The sequence below is a fragment of the Schistocerca nitens genome, chromosome 5 (assembly GCF_023898315.1).
Source record: "Schistocerca nitens isolate TAMUIC-IGC-003100 chromosome 5, iqSchNite1.1, whole genome shotgun sequence".
Lineage (NCBI taxonomy): Eukaryota > Metazoa > Arthropoda > Insecta > Orthoptera > Acrididae > Schistocerca > Schistocerca nitens.
The window spans coordinates 411,120,865-411,141,014 of record NC_064618.1 but is presented as its reverse complement, the minus strand read 5'-3'; the positions used below and the strand labels follow the sequence as shown (position 1 = coordinate 411,141,014).

The 20,150-nt window shown below is 43.6% G+C and overlaps 1 protein-coding gene across 5 annotated transcripts in view; it reads right to left on the bottom strand.

Moving 5' to 3' along the window:
* The window catches only part of LOC126259675 (rho GTPase-activating protein 19), a 126,608-nt gene extending 107,201 nt beyond the window's left edge, over positions 1–19,407 (bottom strand). Inside the window, exon 1 of one of the 5 annotated variants that reach the window (XM_049956624.1) lies at positions 19,108–19,407. The gene's annotated coding sequence lies outside the window, so the exon portion shown is untranslated. The remainder of the gene's footprint in view (positions 1–19,107) is intronic. The other 4 variants (XM_049956622.1, XM_049956623.1, XM_049956627.1 and 1 more) reach the window with 4 other exon arrangements.
* Positions 19,408–20,150: the final 743 nt, after the last annotated feature.

Sequence of the window (20,150 nt, the reverse complement as noted above, 5' to 3'; positions counted from 1 at the left end):
GGCAGCTCTTTGTAATTGAAGTTATTGACATCCCATAGTCATCAACAAGATGAGTTCCAGTCATGTTGTGAAGCTTCATGTATGAAGCCTTTGTGAACTGTAAAATGTTACTAACACACACACACACACACACACACACACACACACACACAAAAGAAATCTACATCTTAACAACAATCAAAAGCTTTACAGGTGGTCTTGGGGAACTATCATAAAAGTCACAGGTCAGCCATGACTCGTCCCTGAATGTATGTGCATAGGAATAACTGAAGCAGTCCATGATGGGCAGCTCAGTGCCATCAATGAAGAACTATGCTCTGCTACCATTATAGATAACATAATGGAGAATCTACTATCAAACTGCCAATAGGATCTAGTCAACTGAGGAACATCAGGAAGTATTAACCATTCTGTGCCAAATTTCGAATGGTTTCGAATCAGGAGTGAAGAAAAGACAGACTAAGTGATCCATGGAAAACATATCCATCAATTAGCCAGCACTTGTGTACAGTGTTGCTGGCTGACAATGCATAATTCAGAGAAAGTGACGAAGAGGCAGCAAGATGACATCCTGAACCTACAAGGAGTCTTTCATCCTCTCCTGCAATCCTTCTCATGAAGGATGGTACATGGTGTTTCTACATCGACTACCAATGACTGAACAAAATCACAAAAAAAGATGCCACGAATTGATGACATCCTAGACTGCTTGAAAGGAGCAAAGTATCTCTCAACTACATACACGTAGAAAGGCTACTGGTAAATAAATGCTGATGAGTTGACTCGAAATAGACAGCCTTCATAACTCCTGAAAGCCTCTATTGAATTCAAAGTTCGCTGTTTGGCCTGTGTAATACTCTAGCTACCTTCAAACATATGATGAACAACCTGCTCCTACAACTTAAATGGTCGAGATGTCTTTGCAATCTATATGACAATAAGAGCAGTCACACTCATGATCTGAAAGGTTTCCTTGGTATGGGCTTAGACTACCGCCAATTCAAAAAGGACTTTCGTACCAAGGCTTGCCTTTTTCGAGACCTAATGTCTGAAGATACCAAATTTTCCTCAAATGAGAAGCACGATAGGTTTTCCCTTGTCTTTAAGAAGGTATTAACATCTACAGCTCCAGCACTGGACAAGAGTGACGAGGCAGAACTTTCCACCAACGTTTGTAGTTACGGAATAGTTGCAGTTCTAGTGCAAATTTGTGATGGTTTGAAAAAGTAATAGCATAAGCTTCTAGAGTACACTCCATGTCCAATACAAACTGCTCTTCAACCAGGAAAGAGTGCTTTGCAATTGTTTGGGCCCAATTTTTGGCCCTATTTATCCTCTCAGAATGAATGCAAATTAACAACATAAAAGGATAAAATGTAGGTGTTAAGATATAGGACAAAAAACCATACACATATTTTTGAATATGTTTATTAAATATAATGTACGCAAACCAGTGTAAAAGAAATTCAAGAAGGTGACAAGGAGAGTAGCAGGCTTGACTACAGTGGTTGGTAATGTGACCAAGTGCAGAAATAAGCAAGCCAAGTGTGCCTTGGGGGGTGAGGAAAACACATGCTGCAATTACCTCCATGGCATCTGATACCAATTCTGTTTTCAGCAGCTTCATTCTACCCTAGTAAAATCAACGTCTTGTGCAGGTTCTCGAGGTCTACAAATGGGACTTTATGAACAATAGTCAGTACTGAGTACCTCATCTGCTATGCTTTCATCAAAGCTGTGCCATTTCCAGAAGCTCCAGAAACTGCAATGTTGCTTATAGAAGACATCATTTTGAAGCACGGAGCACCCCGAGTGATAATCTCGGATCACAGAAAAGTTTTCCAGTGGCGACCAGAATCAGAGGTAATTTCACATTACATAAACCAGAAGATGACAACTACCAATCACCAACAGGTGAATGGTCTCACAGAAAGATTTAATAAGATGTTGGCAGATGTGCTCTCAATGTTCCTTAATGTTGGACAGAATGATTAGCAGGATACAATACTATCCACAGTGACAAATGGTTCAAATGTGTCTAAGCACTATGGGACTTAACATATGAGGTCATGAGTCCCCTAAACTTAGAACTATTTAAATCTAACTAACCTAAGGACATCACACACATTCATGCCCGAGGCAGGATTCGAACCTGCAACCGTAGCAGCAGCGCGGTTCCGGACTGAAGTGCCTAGAACCACTTGGCCACGGCGGCCGGCCCATGGTGACATACACACGTAACACAATAAAGCAAGACACTACATGCTCGAGACTGGTCTATCTGCACCGCAGTTGCATAGCTGAAACAACGATGAATACAATGTTCCCATTTCAAGCAGATGATACTCAGGATGACTATGGAAACATTGCATCACTACGACCAAAGAGCAAGACAGCTGGCCTGCATATGGACACCCAGGAGAAAAGCTGAAAGCGCTGATACGTCAAGTACCAGCGAATGATATACAACCCGGGATACTCAGTAACGACTTTTATGCCTGCGCAAAAGTTGAGACTACTGGAACAGTTACTAAAATGCTACTTTGGGCTGCATCTTATACTTCATTGTTTGTTGGTCATCACATTCAATGTTGAGGATTATGACTCTTCATCAAGAAAACAATGAAGTGCGGAGATATCGTCCATATCCTCTGTATGAAGCCTTACTGCAGTACTGGGGCACGGGTAGACAATGGAGGCTTCTTATTCTAGGAAATTAATGACCCACTTGATGACCGCAAAGCTTCAATGGGGTGGTGGGACCTATCTTCAAAGGTCATCACAGGGAAGAGGATGTGACAACATGATTATAACAAGAGGATCCTCAAGTGCTGCCATGCAAAGGACCACTGACATGATCTAGACCTTGGATAGTGTAGATGGCTCCAGTGAGAATTTCTGAAGGAGAGGGAGCAATGCCATAAGCTGAGCTGCATGCACTGTTATGTAGCAGTTATCGTCAAATACAATTACCAGCAAATATTTTTTTTTAATTATCATTTCTGCAAGGATCTCTAAATTTCTAATGTTTGTAATGTTTTCATATTCTCAAATATTCACCGTTTGTAAAAATAGCAGCACACACTGTCTTGAAGCTGTTCTGTTTGCACACTTGTGTCCACAATAAACATGCTTTTGGTGCTAACTGCCTTACTTCACCGATAACCCTGATTTCAGACTTGGACTTTATTGTGGTCGCAATGTGACAGTAGTTAAATAGTTGTTTCAATAATGCAGAGTGGTGTCTGGGCTTTGTATTAATTGTAATAAAGGATTTTACTCACTGAACGAACTCCAACCTGAACAACAGAATCTGCTGAAACTACCAAGGAGGTTAGAATCTATGGAGGTGCTCTAAGGCAGAAAACAAAGAGACTTCTACACTCCACTGTAGTAGTGAGGTCAAAACACTGTGAGAGAAGTGTTTGTGCAGTAGTGTTATTCACCAAGACAAAAATGCAAATTTGTGCAAAAATGATGCCTTATGCTGTCTATGGTTGCATAAACGGAAGTGGAAAGTCAGTTGACTATCTACAGATAAATCCTTTAGCTGAACTAGTACTTTTTGTTTAGATACGGACTATTCATTTCGATGTTCGCAAGTACTGGCTTCAAATTTTTATGTTTACAAATGTAACTTCATGAAGGACAGCACAAGGAAGAGGGTGTGGATCAAGGCATTGTTGAGAAATATAGCATACCAATAGTACATAGCACAAAATGTTCTCAGTGTTTCTGTGAGGTTGATATTAATTTAACTTCAACATCACGTGTTCATGCCAAAGCCTTGCAGTATGTAAGTTGTGCTTGATGTTTCATTTATGATTCTCATTTTTCAGAGTAGGATACCTATTTATTCGACAATTTGATGTTGAACTTTCTTTCCTTTGCTGCTGTTAACTGGTTTGACTCCAGCTGCCCATACATTGTATAATTTCTTTACATCTGAGATAATCTAGTGGGTGAATGTTATGATCAAGGACAAATCATTCATTTAAAATTTTGAACATATGAATTATTTCATGTCCATATACAATTACTGTGTTTTGTACAATTTCTATGCCACAAGAACTTGACATATGCTGATTTTGTAATGTTATGGATATGTTTGTTTTGTAGTGTCACCGAAAGATGCTCCCTCACTCACAGACAAACCATCTCATTACACTGTTGTTCATATCAAGAGAAAGTTGTACCTGTGTGTGAAGTACATAGGCAATACAGCAAGAAAGGCAAGCTTCTTTAGAAGAAAAAATTGTCCACTCAGACAGGGAAATAATAATATGAATGATACGATAAAGTTGTTTTTACCTGTATCTATTTGCAAATGGAACAGGAAATGAAACAACTTTAAATGGTACAAGGTACTCTCCACTATGAACCGCATATGTAGATTTAGTGTGGGCTGGCAGGTATAACAGGCTAGCACAACTGTAGCTGCCAGTGGGAAGTGGCACACACTGAAGGCAATGCAGGAACAGGAATTGGGAGGGGGTGATAGGATGGAGGAAGAGGAAGCTGTTGGGTGGACGGTGAAGGGACAGTGGGTAACCTGAGATTGAGGCTAGGATGATTACAAGAGGAGAGGATGTGTTGTAAGGATAACTGCCATTTGCGTAGTTCAGAGAAGCTGGTGTTAGGGAGGTGGCTTGGTGTGAAGCAGCCACTGAAACTGAGCATGTTGTGCTCATCTGCATGTTATGCCACTGTGTGGTCAGCTTTGTTTCTTGACAACAGTTTGATGGTGGCCATTCATTCTGGTGAACAGCTGGTTGGTAGTCATTCCAACATCAAAAGGCTGTACAGTGTTTGCAGTAGAGTCGATATATGACATGGGTGCTTTCACTGGTGGCCTGACCTCTGATGAGGTACGATAAGCCTGTGACAGGATGGGAGTAGGGGGTGCTGGGTGGGTGGAATGGGCAAGTCTTGTACCTTGGTCTGCCATAGGGATTTGATCCCAGTGGCAAGTGGATGGGAGTGGGAGTGGCATAGGGATGGACTAGGATGTTGTGTAGGTTTACTGGGTGACAGAATGCCACTCTAAGAGTGGTTCCATTGCCTACTCAACCTACATAACATCCCAGTCCATCCCTAAACCACTCCACTCCCAACCCCTCACCACAGGGGTCTTATCGCTGTGATCCATCAGGGTGCAACAGCTGTCCTATCCACCCACCCAGCACTTCCTACTCCAGTCCTGTCAAAGGCTTATCCTACCCCATCAGAGCCCGGGCCACATGTGAAAGTAGCCATGTCATATACCAACACTGCTGCGAACACTGCACAACTTTTGGGCTGGTATGACTACCAACCAGCTGTTCACCAGAATGAATGACCACTGTCAAACTGTTGTCAAGAACGAAGTTGCATACCCAGTGGCTCAACATGCAGCTGGGCACTACATGCTCAATTTCAATGGCAGCTTCAAAACTCAAGCAGTCTGTATCCTTCCACCCACCACCAGCTTCTCTAACTACGCAGATTGGACTTTCCTCACAACACGTCCTCTGCACTTTTAATAGTCCTGGTCTCAGCTCAGGTAACCCACTACCTCCGCACTCTCCGCCCAACAATTCCTCCTTCCTCCATCCTGTCACCCCCTCCCAGTTCACATCACCTTTCACGTGTACCACTTCTCACTGGCCACTACAATCTTGCCAGCCAATTATACCTACCACCTCCCCCCCCTCTCTCTCTCTCAACACACACACACACACACACACACACACACACACACACACACACACACACACACACACACCTGGCAAACCAGCTACCTCTCCTGCTTCCCTTTCACAACTCCCATGATATTACGCTCACTACAACCAGTCCACCTGCTCATTTGTACTGTCAGTCTAGCTGGCGTCACGTAGGAGCATAGGCTGTGTATGTGTCAGTGTGTGTGTGTGTGTGTGTGTGTGTGTGTGTGTGTGTGTGTGTGTGTGTGGGCGCGCGCGTGCATGCATGCATGCATGCATGCGTTCGGATTTGATGGGCACCCAATGGCAAGGTTATCAGTGCCTTTACACTTATAAAAACAAATGAATGTGGAGATGAACTAAAAGTGTTGTACGTGCATGCACTAGAAATGACCACACAATCACTCTGTATCACATGCATTAAAACCAATTAGGAGGGAAGAGAGCCAATCAAGAAATTAAAACACAGAGAAACAAAACACACAAGAACTACAGGGAAATGTGACTGGCTGACAACATACAAAAATTTAGGGTGAACCAGCCACCCTTCGACAAATTAAGACCATCTCCCTAAAATGTGGACTATTCATAAAACTTTAAAGCCCTAACTACATTAGTTTGATCATTCCACAAAATAGACGACAGATCCACTGGCAAATCCACCAGTCTGCTGGTCGGCGAATAAAATGCAGTCCAATAAAATGTGGCGCACTGTGATCTGCACACCACACATTGGAGGGTCCTCTCGCCAAAGTAAGAATCCTGGTCATAGGGGTGTGGCCTATGTGAAGATGATTAAGAAGGACCTCGACCCGCAGACGTGGCTGGAAGGAAGTACTCCACAGCTTATTATCAGTCACTGCCAGCCACTCGTCTTCCCACCGAAACATGACTTTGTACCTCAACAGCGAGGTGATAGCATGCAGAGGGGTAGCACATCTAAATACCAGAGGATCACGACATGCTTCCTTGGCTGCTCAATCTGCCCTTTCATTCCCTGCAATTCCAGTGTGTACAGGTACCCAGCAGAAAAACACCTCCTTCTCCAGTTGTCGTAATTGTAGGAGGGCATCCTGGATATTCTGGGTTACTGTATCTACTGGCTACAAATGTTGGAGAGAGTAAATGGCACTCAGAGAATCTGAGCTGGCAAGAAATCTAACATCGGGAGAATGTCTCATCTGCTCCAGTGCTCGCAAAATCGCATATAATTCAACGTCGAAGACTATAAATTCTGTAGGCAGTCTGACCTTGAGGACACACTCCTGGAAAACGACTGAGCAACCAACAGAGTTCCCCTGCTTGGACCTCATCTGTAAAACAGCTATATGGTCACGGTACTCAGATAAAATATCAGAGAATATTGCATTAAAAACAGAAGGAGTGCTATCTCTCCTGTACCGCACCAAATCTAAAATCACACTGGGCTTCTCCAGTAACCAGGGTGGCAGGCGGTTAAAACCTTGGATTTGGGGTCGTACTGGCTCCACACCAAGTGACTTCAGCAAATGCTGCATGTGGATCCCAAAGGCATCGTGGCTCATGTACAGTTGGAGAAAAGGCATTCCAGAGGTGGACGAGCAACAGTGTGGTGTATGGGGGAAGTTGGAGCTGCAAGGAACTTACATGCCTGATGCACCACGAGGAGCTGGCACCGTATGGCAAGTGGCAGTTCCCCCACCTCAGCACAGACGCTAGGTATGGGACTGTCTGATAAGCACCTGAGGCCAGCCGAATCCTCTCATGATGGACAGTGTCAATGATACCAAGTAAGAGGACCTCACTGACCCATACATAGTGCAACCATAGTCCAGCCGCGAACACAAAAAAGCCTGATAAAACTGAAGGAGACGCACCATGTCCGCTCCCCAAGACCTGTGGCTGAGGCACTTGATGATGTTCAGTGCCTTCTGGGTTCTGTCTTGCAGGTGTGGCAACCACGACAATCGGGAGTCAAAAATGAGGCCCAGAAACCGCACTGTGTATCTAAAATGTAGGATGGTGTCCCCCCATATTCAAGGCAGGCAAATTAAAAAGATGACAAGAATGATTTAAAAAAAACCACACACACACACTTATTTGCAGAAAACTGAAAACCCATTGTCTTTGCAGCCCACTCCTCTAACCTCCGCACTGTAAGTTGCAATTGATGGCTCGCGTTGCAACACTGGAGGAGGAACAGAAAACAGCAAAATCATCTATGAATAAGGTGCACTGTACAGGACTACTTACCACAGGTGTGATACTGTTGATGGCTATGGCAAACAGGGTAACACTTGAAACACTGCCCTGAGGAACACACTTCTCCTGCTCAAATCGATTGGACAGCGTATAACCAACTCGGGTCCTAAAAAACCGCTGAGACAGGAAAGACTGCAAGAAGGTAGGGAGGTGGCCACGTAAGCCCCATTGATGCAGTTGTGTGAGAATACAATGTCTCCAAGTAGTATTGTATGCCTTACTTAGCAGCTAAGGAGATGCCTGGTCTCTAGCAACCAGACCAGACAACAGTTAACCATTTGCTCCAGGGTCTTTCCTGCACAGCTCGTTAAGGCGATACTCCGATAACTACTGGGACATGTGCAGTCCTTTTCTGGTTTGAGGAGAGGGATCAGAATTGCCTCCTTCCATGAGTTGAGGAAGTTGCCTGCATGCCATATTAGATTAAAACATTCGAGGAGGATTTCCTTTTATGCCGCTGGCAAATGTCAAAGCTTGCAGTACCGGATTTGGTCGCGACCAGGTGCAGTGTCACAAGTCTCATCAGTGCTGATTTGAGCTCCCACATGGAGAAAGGGGAGTTGTAGGCCTCAGAACTGTTGGACCTGAAGTCCAACTTTTCCCTCTCTATAGTCGCACGATAGCGACGAAACGCCAGATCCTGGCTTGCATTGACAGTAGTTTGTGCAAAATGTTCAGCATGTGCCTGAGCAATGTCTCTGGGTGTTGTTTGGAGACACCCCTGTTTCAGCACTGCTGCTATCAGTAAACAGCTGCGTTTACCGGAAATCCTCCGGATGGCTTCCCATACTTACATAAAAGAAGTGGAACAATTGATGGAGTCCAGGAACGATTGCCATCACCTTTTCTTACTCTCCCTAATGAAAGGTCGAGTCTTGGTCTTCACGACTTGAAAGGCCCTAAGGTGGTCTGCTGTTGGTTGGCATTTAAAATGTAGAATCGCCGCACGCCTTTCCCGGATCACGGAACGGCACTCATCTGTTCACCAAGGTACTGGTCGCCTCCCAAGATGACCTGACGACTGTGGAATGGAGAAGTCAGCGGCACAATAGATCTCTCATGTGAAGTGGTCAACCCGTCCTTGGACACTGTCGCAGTGTTCGAACACAGCCAGCTGGCCGAAATGAATCTAGTTAACCCTGCTGACCATCCATTTTGGGGGCTTAACTCCAGTTGGTAAGCCATTTAGTAGATGAAAGCAGATTGGGAAGTGGTCACTGGAATGAAGGTCGCCAATGACCTCCCACTGAACAGAGTCGGTGAGGGCACAACAGAAAGAGAGGTCGAGGGCTTACAATGACCCAGTAGCGGTACAGAAATGTGTGCGAGTATCTGTGTTGAGGATGCACAGCTCGTGAAACATCATGAGGCCCTCCAAAACCAGAGCCTGAGGACAAGTATTGGTCAAGCCCCACAGGATGTGATGGGCACTGAAGTCTCCCAGGATGAGGAATGGTCGCAGGAGTTGTGCGATAAGATCCCTGAGAGCCTCAGAGTCTAGTGCATCTTGCAGAGGCAAATACAGTGAACAAACAGTGATCCTTCGACACACATGAATTTGAACTGTAACTGCTTGCAGGTCAGTAGCCAAGAGGAGAGCAGAAGAGTGGTGTGCAATAGTGACAAACACTGCGACACCTCCCTTGGCCCTTTCCCTCCGATAGGTCATTCTTGCGGTATAGCATATATCCCTGTTGCATAGGGACATCTGCATCTTTCAAACACATTTTTTTTTTTAAACAAAAGCACAACGGACATGCCTGTGCTAGAAGTTTCAGTTCCTCCACACGAGTCCTGAACCCATTCATGTTCCAATGTTGTATGGAAGCCATGTCATCGGTGCAGTTTCATTTACCCCTATCTCTGAACCGGGGAGGTAAAGCACTTTAAAAGTGAGGGGGAGTGGAGGGGCTGCCTAGATCCAAGGCATCTAACTCCATGATATCCTCATCACCAGTCAGACGGTAAAGAATGACATCTGAAGGCGCTTGGGACAGCTTTTGACCCAAACATCGTGAGCCTTTCCCTGTGCCCTGTCCCTTTGATGATGAGGGAGAAAGGAGGTGTTGAGAGGCACTGTGCTTTTCTTGTATCTTCTGGATGCTCGTTGCGGAACTGATGATGGTCATTCCTGGTGCAGCTGCCGAGATTGCTTTGTCCTTATCTTTTTCCCTTGATATGTACATGGGCAAGTACATGTGCTTGTGGTGGATACAAGCACACACTGTGTCATCTGTGTCGAAGTGTCTGTGCCGGTAACAGGTTTCTGCACCATGGAAGAAAACGAGGTGGCAAAGGCAGGGTATTTCGTCACCATATATTCTTTTACGGCTTCGGCATAGTGGATCTGCTTAGTCACTTTTATCTCCTGTATTCTACATTCTTCAGCAGAAACAGGGCAGTCTCGGCTCCAGACTGGATGGTTCCCAGAGCAATTGATGCAGATCACTGGAGACGGGCAGCCAGTCCCAGTGTCACGAGTTGCTTTTCTGCAGTTCCCACAGATTGCTTCACCTCCACAACTCATGGTTGTATGACCAAAACACTGGTGTTTATAGCACGGCATAGGGTTTGGAATGTAAGGCTGGACATTAAGTCAAAGGAACCCCGCCATAAGATGTTGGTTGGTTTAAAAGGGGGGGAGGGGGGGAGGGCAGAATGGACCAAACTGCAAGGTCATCGGTCCCTTGTTCCCAGTAAAATAATTACACAACGGAAAGAAGAAAAGAAAGGAGACGTACAGCACAACAACAAGAGATAGGAAGAACTAAAAGAATGACAGAAGGACGAACAACACTACTATGGACAAAAACAGGAAAAGAAAACCATAGAGAAAAGCAAGAAACAGGTACAAGGGGTAAAAACAAGAGAACAGATGACCGTGGCTGGACGACCACGAGAATAAAAAGGAGAAGCCAGTCACTCTGCGACACATTTAAACATCCACCCTAAAAGCATTAGAGTGGAGAACACAAATGGACAAAGGACATGCGCTAAAACTTGTCTAATATAATAAAACCCACAGTTGCGTATAAAACGTAAAACTAAATTAGGTGATGAGGCATTGCCAGGTAAAATTAATGGCAACAAGTCAAGTAACTGAAGAGTCTGTCGCAGGGCAACCAAAGAAGGACAGCTCACCAAGATATGGGCCACTATCAGCCAGGTGCTGCACCGACACTGAGGTGGGTCATCACAGCACAGGAGGTGGCCATGTGTCACCAAGCGTGGCCAATGCGGAGCCGGCAGAGAACCACAGAGTCCCTGCGAGAGGCCCACGTGGAGGACTGCCATATATTCATAGTCTCCTTAATGGAACACAGTTAGATGTGCGTCCTGAGGTTATGCCATTTTGTCTCCCAAAGCCGCATAACCTTGTGGCGTAGCACTGAACATAGGTCAGTTGCAGAGAAGCCGATCTCCATAAGTGATTTCCGCGTGGCCTTTTTGGCCAGCCTGTCAGCAAGTTTGTTGCCTGGTATTCCAACGTGACCTGGGGTCCAGAAAAACACCACTGAACAACTGGACTGTTCAAGGGCATAGATGGACTCCCGGATGGTTGCTATCAAAGGATGCCGAGGGTAGCACTGGTCAAGAGCTTGTACAGTACTTGTCAAGAATCGAGAGGAAGCTGCTGCCTAGGTGTACAACATGGAGGTGTGCATGAATGGACCTCAAGTATAGGTGGTAAAAGCAAGGACTCCAGAAACAAGGGATCAGACATGAACTACAATAGGAAGCCTTGACCTAGGCCACCTACGCGGGAGGAGAACTACAAATGTGTGCTACGTAACTGGTCAGCAGTTGTGCACGCCTAACCTGCAATGGAGGCACACTCTTCCTAAAAGCTCCTGTCGCTAGGCGAACACCACAGTGATGCACTGGGTCAGTAAATGCAACCCTGAGGGCACCATCGAACCATTCATTGGAAGAATCCTACGGAAGTGCAATGCGAAAACAAAGGAAGTAGGTTACAGTACGCTTGTTCGCCCACTGCTTGAATACTGCTCAGCAGTGTGGGATCCGTACCAGATAGGGTTGATAGAAGAGATAGAGAAGATCCAACGGAGAGCAGCGCGCTTCGTTACAGGATCATTTAGTAATCGCGAAAGCGTTACGGAGATGATAGATAAACTCCAGTGGAAGACTCTGCAGGAGAGACGCTCAGTAGCTCGGTACGGGCTTTTGTTAAAGTTTCGAGAACATACCTTCACTGAAGAGTCAAGCAGTATATTGCTCCCTCCCACGTATATGAGGATAAAATCAGAGAGATTAGAGCCCACACAGATGCATACCGACAATCCTTCTTTCCACGAACAATACGAGACTGGAATAGACGGGAGAACCGATAGAGGTACTCAGGGTACCCTCCGCCACACACCGTCAGGTGGCTTGCGGAGTATGGATGTAGATGTAGATGTAGATACCAGACGCCCATAGTAAAGGCGGGTTTGAACAACGGCTCTGTAGAGCTGCAGCAGCGTAGAGTGATCTGCACCCCTGTTGGTGTTGCTCAGGCAGTGGAGAGTATTGAGGTGCTACCAGCACTTCCACTTTAGGTGAGATCAGACCCCCTATGCTGTCAATGCTAAATTCTTTCAACTTTTAACCTATTATTTCTAAAACTATTGAAGATATGACCACCAAATTTTTACCAATTGACTATCTGAATGTATTTAGTTCACTGATAAGAATGGAAAAAGTACACACAGTGGAAATAGAGATACAATTTTTTATAAATATGCCTGTTTATTTGAATAAATTCTTGTGTTTTATATAACACAGCATCAATTATGTAACTCTCAAAACACTGATTGGAGACTCGTATAATCACCACCTCTATAGGCCTATAAACAATCCCCATAAATTTTATGTTTTTATGTTAATTGGTTCATGAGAAAATGGGTCTTTTGCATGAAAATTTACAGTTTTGATATACTTCAAGTTTAAATAAGAAGACTATAGGAGCACACCTTTCTTCTTAAAAAAACTGGCTAAAAGCAGCCTGCTCCGTAATCTGATTCTTCATTCTTCTCTTCTTTCTTGCCTCCTTAGTCATTGGCTGAGCAGAAATTTCAACTTTACGCACTCTTAATCAGTCCATAGCTTCCAATGTAGTTGCCGTACTCTGCCCTATATTTATTCCCAGCTGATCCAGGACTTTTAATCTCCCATAATTCGCATTATTGAAAGAAGTAACTGCATCTCACACACCTAGTCTTCAAGTTTTTATGCCTACAAACACTTTTTTTTTGGTTTCCGTGTCCACACAATATTGTTAAATGCCTCATTAGCATTCTGTGTCTTCCCATGGAGGCATTTCCTTAGCAAGTCTGGATGTGCTAACTCTCTGAATATAGGCTTAATGGCCTCCATTACTGCTTCAGGTATTGATTGTTTATGTTTAAATACATTTAATTTTCCTGCTGTCACTGCTTTTTTATACTTGCATCATGTACCTTGTGCAGGCAGGCACAAGCTATGTACAGGGTTAGTGTCTGTGGATAGCCTGTGAAAGTATGTTGCCCACACCGCTCTTTTCATGCTTTCCAAATCATGTGGGTTTTCTCTTATGGCTTTGCCATTGTATTCCTGAAATTTGGCAGAAGATAGAAATGATTTTTCAACACCACAATTTTTGCATATAATTTTAAGTTTACACACTATTCCGTCCCTAGCAATGTCATATTCTGAAAGCACTATATCTCGACCACGTAACTTGCATGCTAAAGCCTCTTTCAACACTGCTGTTAAAATATTCAAATCTATAATTATATTCACACAACTGCATTCATGGAAAGATAATGCATCTCCTTCACACTGAGCTTGCAATTTTCTTTATGATGCACTGGGAAGAGTGCCAACAGTCTTCTAGCCTTTACAGCTATTATTTTGATTCAATTCATATTATCCACAATTGATGAAGTTCTATAGTACCTATTTCCTTTGTTTTGGCATCTCACGAAGATACCTTTTGGTTTTGTCATTTTAATAAGAGCAACAATTCACATTTTCACTATAAACACAGCAAACTACCGAACGTGTAAACATTTCCCTTGTTTTCAAAGATATGCAAGTGTATGGGCAAGGGATGTTAAATAATCAGCGCAGCCAACCCCTGGTAAACAATGAAAAAGAGAGAGAAAAAAACCACAGCCTTCTACAGCATGTATTTCTGAGATTTGAATATAAATGTGAGAGGATGACAAAATCAATGTACACATCACGGTGTGTCAATTAAAAGTTAAAAAGACATTAAAAATACATTTAAATGCAATTTTTTCAAAAAATTATGTACCAACATCTCCATGAAAGTCCAAATATTTATATAGCAGAAAAAAACTAAATTGTCTTTTTTTTAATTTGGGGTCTGATCTCACCTTAAGCTGACGAAGGTGAGGTAGCCAAGTCAATCAGGTGTCGAAAACCAGTTCTAAGAATCGATAATCTCCACTACAGTGAGTGGATCATCATTAAGGTAAAGTTCAGGTTCTGGATGAACGGTACGGTGCCGACAGAAGTGCATAACACACGACTTTGCGGCAGAAAACTGGAAACCGTGGGCTAGAGTCGATGACTGTGCCTTGTGGATGGCTCCCTGTAGGCGCCGCTCAGCAACACCAGTAATGGTGGAGCAGCATGAAATGCAGAAGTCGTCTGCATACAGAGAAGGTGAGATGGACGGCCCTATAGCTGCTGCTAGACCATTAATGGCCACTAAAAGCAGAGACACTCACTGCAGAGCCCAGTGGGACCCCATTCTTCCGCGTATGGGAGGCACCAACTTGGACATGGAAAGTATGAAGTGACAGGAAATTCTGGATAAAAATCGGCAGTGGGCCTCGGAGACCCCACTCGTCTAATGTGGCAAGGATATTACGTCGCCAGGTCGTGTCATACACTTTACACAAATCAAGAAAGATGGCAACCAGGTGTTGGCGTCTGGAAAAGACTGTTTGGATGGCAGACTCTAGGGGCACAAGATTATCAGTGGTAGAGTGCACCTGGTGGAAGCCACCCTAACATGGAGCCAGTAGGCCACGTGACTCCAGGACCCATCCCAACCGCTGACACACCACACATTCCAGCAACTTACAAAGAACGTTGGTGAGGCTGATGGGCCGATAGCTATCCACACCAAGTAGGTTTTTACCGGGTATGAGCACCGGAATGGTGGTGCTCTCCTGCCATTGTGATGGAACAACGCCATTGCACCAGATCCGGTTGAAGATGACGAGAAGATGTCGCTTGTAGTCAGATGAGAGATGTTTAATCATCTGGCTGTGGATCCGATCCGGTCCAGGAGCTGTGTCAGGGTAACTTGCAAGGACACTGACGAGCTCCCACTCTGTAAATGGGGTGTTAAAAGATTCACTGTGGCGTGTAGTAAATGAGAGGATTTTCCCTTCCAGCTGCCGTGAGAGAGTACGAAAGGCTGGGGGGTAAGTCTACGACGCAGAGGCTCGAGCATAGTGCTCAGCAAAGTCTGGACCCTGAAAACACGTTTGATATTCACCCAGACTTGGGAAGGTGATGTATGGCACCCAATGGACGAGACATATCTCTCCAAACACTCCTGCTTCCGTTGTTTGACATGTTGGCGAACGAAGCACGGACCGTTTAAAGACTATGAGGTTGTCCAGGGAAGGGTACCGCTTATGCCGCTGTAGAGCTCGCCGACGCTCCTTAATTGCTTCAGCGACTTCCAGCAACCACTGAAGGACTGTCTTTCACCGGGCCCACCCTAAAGAGTGAGGGACCATCTTTTCTGCCACAGAAACAATTGTTATAGTCACCTGCTCAACCATCACATCGATGTTCCCATGTGGTGGAGATTCAACGATCACCGCAGAGGTGTGGCAGGTTCCCAAGACGTTGCCCACTAGTGACTGTTCCACCTAAACAGCCAGGCATCCCATCAGCGCACAGCACACCTTGAGAGTAAGGGTTATTTTTACAGAGGTTTATCTTGTCCTCACAATGCGGACAGTCAAGTCAATATCCCTGTTCCCTGAGATACACAACATTCCACCGCCGCTCTGCACGGTGGTTGCTGAAGCATGCCCAGAGCTTACAGACACAGGGCACTGGCAGTGCTTACCAGTACCCAACTCTGCAACACCTGGGTCGCCAAGCCTGTACCCAGCAAATCAATGCTGAGACCCTGAAGGCAAATGCTGAGATATGCAAACGTTATAATTCCTCCTACCTGACAGGAGAGCCCTTTCTGATAACAAAAAAAGCAGAGGCTTACCTTCCTTACAGGACAGAAAACTTAGATGGAATGAAAATTCATTAAGTGGACTTTGTGTATTGAAACAGTAAAACATTTTACAAAAGCTGTATTTCATAGACTAAAAAGTTTAGCTACTATACAAATATTTTTAGGTTTATGATGTATATAATGCAGGCTACATTAGTAGTGAGTGATGGATAATTAAATCATTTCAAACAGATGGACCCAATTTAATTAATTTGCAATGCACAACACGTAAATGGAACATGAACAATCTACATACCAAAGGAAATTGGAAGGCCCTAAGTTTTATTTTTTAACCTCTAGTTGCTAAACAGCCACAGGGCAGTGATACTTGAGTAAATGGCCATTGGGTATGCATGCCAATAGGCAGTTGTGAGTAAGTTAGCTACAAGGCAGCAGACATTTTTCTGCTTTCTTGAGTTTGCATGAAGTACGTGGGCAGTTTCAGTGCAGTGGGCATTTCGTCTCCAATTCAGCATTGAACCACCAACTAGGAAATGTTTAATCCATTGGTTTAAGCAGTTTTAACAAACAGGATGTGTATGCAAAGAAAAAGCCTAGGCCGCAACATGTGTCAAGAGAATTACGAAGAACAGTGTATTGAATTTTGTGGCGATATGCTAGAAAGATGGAGGATGACGTTTCTATCACACTTCATTTGTAGTGATGAAGTTATGTTCCATCTTAGTGGAAAAGTGAAAAGACACAATGTTCGCATATGGGGCCAGCAGAATCCCCATACAACACTGCAGCATGAGAGAGAGACTCAGCAAAGCTAAAAGTGTTGGTGCCTTATCATGGACAAAAGTTTATGGACTGTTCTTTTTCGCAGACAGCACTGTAAGTGGAATAATGTACTTGGACACACTGGAACAATGTTTTTTTCCTAAACGTTACAAAGATTCAAAGATTTGATTTTCCAGCAGGATGGCCCTCTGCCCCACTGGCACCATCATGTCAGAAGATTTTTAAATCAAAAAGTTCCTCGGCAATGGATAGCTCACATGGGAAATCAAGATCTGATCTACACTTCTGGCCATCAAGATCTCCTGATCTCGTATCCTATGACTATTTCTTCTCAGGCTTTGTTAATGTCCCATCTCTACCAATAACTGTGGTTAACCTGCTAATCACGTCTTTTCAATTTTTGAAGGGGCATTACTCGGTAACTTTTCCTCAGAAAAATGTGAAAAAATTAATTTGTGTCATGATTTATGAGTAGTATACTTAATTTCATAAAAATCAGAAAGGTCAGGTTGTAGCACTTGTTGATTTGACATGGATGTGCCCGCAAGTGTTTTTCGTGGTTCGGGTGCAGTCCCTTTATTGGAGTCAAGGAAACATTCAATGCGGGAGGATAAGAACACATTTTTTACAGCATTACAACACTGTGTACTGCTTATGGCAGAGGAACAGTTTGGAGACTACTGCATCAGCACAACAGTGCACTGTCATAAAACAGTTTCTGTGAGGACAATAAAATCTCCCAAGCCGAGCCCACTGAAACAGCTTTGGGATAGTTTGAACACGTACTTCACTCCGGATCCCCACCAACCAACATCCTACCTTCTCTGGTTACAGCTCTTGAGAAATAATTGAACGTGATCCTGACTGACTTCAAGCAGTCACAAAGGTTATGTGTGGGCACACGCCACATTAATGTCCGCCAATTGGTGGCCCAATATTTTTGAACAGATAGTGTAATAAGACTGATAGGTAGGGCATGTAACCACAAAAATCTTGTAAATTATGGAAACAAATCTAGAAATGGCAAAAAAATATCAAGACACTTGGATAAGGTTTGTAGCATGAGAACATTAACACAGTGCTAGTTAAATAAAATGGAAGGAAGAAGACCATTGTTTCATACTTTGACACTGAGATCATAACAACTTGTCTGATGAAGACTGTAGGAAGTCCACTGAGACCTTGCTGAAGAAATTGTTCTAGCAGTTACACAAAATGAATAAAGAAAACCCCACAACAGTACGGCCCTGGGAAGCACTGATTGCAGCTTCTCTTTAACATTAGTTAAGTATCTTCACTGCAGCTTCTCCCCCCCCCCCCCCACTCTCTCTCTCTCACACACACACACACACACACACACACACACACACACACACACAGAGAGAGAGAGAGAGAGAGAGAGAGAGAGAGAGAGAGACACTTTACAATGTATTTCCACGTTGAGTGGCACACTAGATTGTGTGTTCATTGATCGAATTCTTTTAAAATGATCAGTATTATGAATTACTTCGGATGCGTTAAGAATTTGCAACAAAATAAGTGTCTCAAACTCATGGCACGACTTCCTTTATATGTAACCGACATTAAAAAAGCTTTCACACTGTAACCTGTTATATAAGGATATCATGGTTTTCACATTACTTGTGTGTAGTTTAAAATTTGGTAATGGTTGACAACGATAAAATACCTACTGACTAGAATATCGCAAAGCATGGTTACATATTGAAAAATTTCATTGGTTGTGGTGTGAAACTGGATATTCAAATATACCTTTGAAGTCCAATATTCAGTCCGATAAGCAGACAAAGAAATTTTTGCAAAGCATCATCTGTTGTGGTACACGCCTACAAAATAACTTCACGGGCTGCGAGATGCTGTCAGACGCACGATACAACTTTCAAGCTTAAAATCTGTTTGTAATTTTGAGCCTAATTCTACGGGCACCCTGGTATCTGAACAATTTTAAGGTGAACTTCCATACATTTGAAACCGCTCGATTATAAGGGCATTTAGCAAATGCGTCTGAATTGTTTACACGAGCGCGTGCAAAGCAACGCCTGACATTACATTTGTCGCTACCTACGACAATAGTTAATTAAAATGCACAACCAAAAATTTACTTCTAAACCATTAGTAGGTCTTAATTCCAAAAATTACCTCCAGTTGCTGCTTGCTGCGGTCTACGTACTCAATTCATTTTCTCACCTCAGTTACGATCACGATACTCCCTTATATAGCATGATTCTGAAGTTCGTCGGCATAGTACTACTAGATCTGAACTGATTCGGAGATATCCAGAATTCTTGAAATACTCAGATATCCACATTGCACTTATCGTTCAGTTAACCGTTTTCAAACTTCCATGCACGCTACCCAAACCTACATACCACAGCTAACCCGATCGCTGATTGGTCCTTACTAGCAGAACATATGACGCTCGCCATGGAGATCATCGGCTGCTTACTGCTATATTACAGCGGAAAACGAAGATATGAAGACATGGTACAATACAATCCTACTGGCGCTTCACAAATAATGTAGAAACACAAAGGGGAATGTTGGATAACGTTGCACTTCAGTGACAAATCCTTCCCGCAAAACCCACCGTGATATAGATAAACCTATGACGAATAATTACACTGCCACCGGCAATAACCCAGTTGTGGCTAGTTTATTTAGACCTACCTACCTACCTCCCTCCCTCGTTGCTCGTTATTTGCTGTCTTCTCTACGCGTTATCCGACTTCAAAATTCTGATGTTACTGGAATAATAATTTTCCAATGCATGATTACATAACTTAAATTTTACTTTTCTCTACCCTACACAAAACTTATTAAAGTTCTCTATCAGCCTCAATCTCTTCTACAAAAAGTGTTTTACTACCATAGCATGGGTCCCTGACCGATTTATTACCGCCATCAATTCTTACAACTGATCTTTACAAATGTCTTTCTGCAATCTACGAAAATGAATAGAATTTCTAATGTGCTAACATCAAATTGCCATCACTAAAACGCTCACAAAATAGCAGTCCAACAGCAAAGGTGAACAATGCATATTAACAAGCTACAGATTATGGCTGTAGATGTTTCCTAGAATTTAATGTAAATAATAATATTGTGTCAATAAGTCAGACCTGATATGATTTCATCGTGAAGCAAATGATTGTAAATATTTTCTGTCCTCATAACTGAAATTT